Source organism: Octodon degus, unplaced genomic scaffold (genome assembly GCF_000260255.1).
Source record: "Octodon degus isolate 3935 unplaced genomic scaffold, OctDeg1.0 scaffold00019, whole genome shotgun sequence".
NCBI classification, from domain to species: Eukaryota; Metazoa; Chordata; class Mammalia; order Rodentia; family Octodontidae; genus Octodon; species Octodon degus.
Window position 1 is genome coordinate 5,450,746 of NW_004524595.1, and position 4,047 is coordinate 5,454,792.

Consider the following 4,047-nt stretch of genomic DNA (forward strand, 5'->3'; position numbering starts at 1 on the left):
AGAGAGAGAGAGAGAGAGAGAGAGAGAGAGAGAGAGAGAGAGAGACTGGGAACAAGAGTATACCCTTCTAGATTAGCTAGGGATTTGCTTTCTCCAACCAGGCCCTATCTCCTAATAGGACATTTGGTTATTAACTCATTAGTGGATTAATTCACTAATACGTGTAGCACTCCTTGATCCAACCACTTCCCCAAAGCCCTGCCTCGGAATACATGAAAGCTTTGGTGAGCATTTAATTTAATTAATTAATTTATTTATTTTGTATTTTTAGTACAGGGTCTACAGGGTCTCACTACACAGATCAGACTCGTAGTGATTCTCCTGTTTTCAGCATCCCAAGCACTAGGATTACAGGCGTGTGCCACCACACCCAGTCTCAGTCATCTGTTTCAGTGTGCCCTGGGGGTGGGGCTGGCACAGCATGCCAGGGATCGAACCCCGGCCGCTGTGCTCTGCCTAAGCAGGCACTTTAGTCCGCTGAGCTATCTGGCTGACCCTGGTGAGCATTTTAGATCAGAACTATAACAACTGGTAGTGGTATTAAAATGATGATTCTATTCTTTCATGGAGTCTTAGAGACTGAAGTGTTTTGGATGGCTATGTTACTGAGAGTGGCTGCAGGTCTTCCTGAGTTACTTCTTAGCTGCAGAAGAAACATATTTAAAATTGTAAATTCTTTTAGTAAGCACAGTCAGTGGTTGTGGTCTATGGAACAAAGGTTTTAGCCCGGTGAATCTGGAATTCAGGGATGATTTGAGCAGGGACTTGAAGGGGGAGCAGGGTTGTGCCAAGTGGAGAACTGGGATCACTTTGGGAAGAAACAACTTCATGGCCAGCATGGGGGTGACTATTTATCTTTCCTACCAGGCAGTGATCTACAGTGAGGCTCCAGGTCTCTGCCACCTGGCTAGAATGGGGCTCAGAGGTGAAAACTAGTGCTGATCTTACTGCCTGCAGGGTACTGTGAGCCCAGGACTGAGTCACCAGGGCCTCAAAGATACAGAAATTCTGGGGGCAAATGGAGAGGAATCAGCATGGGTATGTTTACACAAGGGCTTTGTAAAATCCATCAGATTACTGTTTGATGGATTTTAGAGGTAAGCTCAATCTGCACATCAGATACAAATGTGTCTAATTCATTTGTAAGCCCTGGTTTCTTCACAGCTGTAAATCAGCATAAATGTTATTTCTTCCTTCTTTTTCTGGTGCTAGGGATCATCCCAGGGTCTCTGGCATACTAAGCAGGCATCTGCTGCTGGACTATATCCCCAGAGCCAGTTCTTCATACTTGGCCTGGCTCTGCACCTACTAAGTTTCTGGGAAGGTCTAGCATCTTGGAGGACACTACCAAGGGAAGCCAGCAGGAACTTTGGTGACTGGGAGACGGGGAGATAAGGAATTTAGAACCTTAGGGCATCAAATGGCATGTGTGCAAACTGTCCCACACTAGTTGTATCAGTCACTTTCCTATCACTAGGACAGGATACCTGACACCCCCAGCCTAGAGGAGAAGAGGTTTATTTTGACTCACTGTTCTAGTGTGTTCAGTCCATGGTTGGTTAGCTTCATAACAGACATGGCATAGCAGAATGGCATGGTGGAGGAAAGCTGTTCACCGGATGGCAGCCAGGAAGGACAGGGGGAGTGCAAGAGTGGAATGTGTTCTTCCTAGTCATGCCTGTGACTTGCCCTTCTGACCAGGTCCCACCTCCAAACATGAGACTCTCTAGGGGATATTTTAGATCTAAACAGTAACATTAGGGAAGGGAGCATGTCTTGGGGTAGGTGTGTCCCCTAAAGCAAAGTGACTGTTTGATGGCTTCACCAATCACCAAGAAGCCCACTTTCCTATCTGTGAAATGGTAGCATTATTCATAAGTTGCCTTGTGGAGAGGGGGACGTATGTGGAAATGGAGGGCACAGCCCTGGGGAGGATTTGCACAGCTGTTGTGAGCTGAACGCCTATCCAGCATGAGTTAGGGAGACCTCAGGCTGTGTGCTAAAAAGCACTTCTCAAGTGCTCATAAGCCTGATCCAGTCTTCTGGCCTGCCATCCCGCAGTTGGAGGCATTTTTAACAAATTTGCATGTTACTTTCAATATGCATCTAGTTTCCAGAGTCAAACCAAATGCTCTCTGCAAAATACATTCAAACAGCTCACCAACCTGGCTTGTCTGAAAGATGGAATATTTTCCCAATCAATTTAAACCACACTCTGGATTAGGAAAGAATGACTTTATCTTGTGGAAGACAGAGATACACATGCAGACTGACCAAGTGAGACTTGATTTTGTTTCTTTTAAAGACCAGTTTTTGGTGTATATCCTTGGGTTCTTTTCCTCCTGCCTGGCCTGTCCCCCAGCTAGACTATGACCTCCTCCTGGGCAGGGCCTGAGTGTCCTGTGTTCTGGTGTCCCTTCAGGGCTGCATTGAGAGATGGCCAGCTGGGGCTGGGGCTGGAAAGGGAGAAGGGGCTTGGAAAGAAAAGGGCTAGGTTAGGTCCTGAGGGAGAAAACTGAGACAAAGGAACCAGGTCTGAGAAGAGAAGCAGAGAGGCAGTGGATATTGGTGCACTAGTTCTTTGTGGCTGACTTTACAGCTGGTTTCTATGGTGACAGGAGATGATTAGATTAGAAGTCACCTGCTCCTTCAGCTTCAGGCTCTCATAAGGTCATTTTCAAATCTCTGTTTTCTTTTTTTATCTTCTCTGTTCCTTAATACCTGCTTCCGCTCATTTCCCAATCAGTGCTGATCACTAGCCTTGGGGTAAATCACTGGATTCTGGAGTCTGATGTTTTTCTAGTCCACTGGGAGCAGGATCCAGGTGTATGGAGGTAAAATATAGTCTCCTCATTAAGTTTTATTTCAGATAAGCAGTGAATCCTTTTATATCACAGAACATGAGTTGGTTAACAACGAGGATACAGTTTTGAGAAATGTGTCGTTTGAGTACAAGATAGTCTGCCATTGGTTGAAAGGTCATTATGTGGCATGTGATTGTATAAGCAGGTCACTAGCATTTGTTAGAACACACTTATGGGAAAAAATGATTCATTATTGATCTGAAATTCAAATTCTAGGGGGCCAGGGAGATGGCTCAGTAGAATAAATGCTTCCCTGGCAAGTGCAAGGGCCTGAGTTCAATCGCCGGTTCTGCCAAAAGACAAAACAAAAAAACCCAAATTCTACAGGCTATCCTATTTTATTTCTCAATTTTCCACTCTGCTAGCCTAGCACCCATTTCAGTGTTCCTTCTCAGAGAGAGTGAACCAAGATGGGCTGACTTTAATTGCTGTGTCTCAGGTAGGTGTTTTTTGAATATGCTGTTAACTAAATGCATAAGATCATAGAGAGATAAGTTAAATAGAAACACTATAGGCAGTCAGGTAGGGTTAGGTCCTCCAGAGAGTCAGGACAGAAGTAAAAAGCACATCACAACTATGGCTGGAGACACATCTACTGGAGTCTAAGCCTTAAGATAAAGATGAAATGACCAAGCCTCTGTACTTCTTCAAAAGACAATCACCAGGCCTAATGAGGTCTAGCTAGGCATCAGTCATCTCACTGGGTGACCAAGACCTCTGGACCCACCATTTCATAGAAAAAGTCTGTTCTTTCCACCCACACTTGTTACATGGCTTGTTTCTGCATTGGATTATTGTTACCTAAGTGGCTATACTTGCACTCTTATTGGTTAATCCTATTTGTAACCCATGTCAAACCCACATGGGTTTTGTGCTATAAAATTTCCTTTCAGTGTGAGGTCTCTGGTACCCATTCAGATCTCCTGCTGCCTCATAAGAGCTATCTTCTCAATAAATATTTTCCTACTCTCGGTTGTTCCTAGCATTCATTCTTAGATTTTAGAGCACATAAACTTGGCGTATCAGACATTTATCAGGTTGGGGGATAAAATATTTTCATATTTTATCTATCTCTTGGATTAATGATATTTTCCTTCCTTCCTTCCTTCCTTCCTTCCTTCCTTCCTTCCTTCCTTCCTTCCTTCCTTTCTTCCTTCCTTCCTTCCTTCCTTCCTTTCTTCCT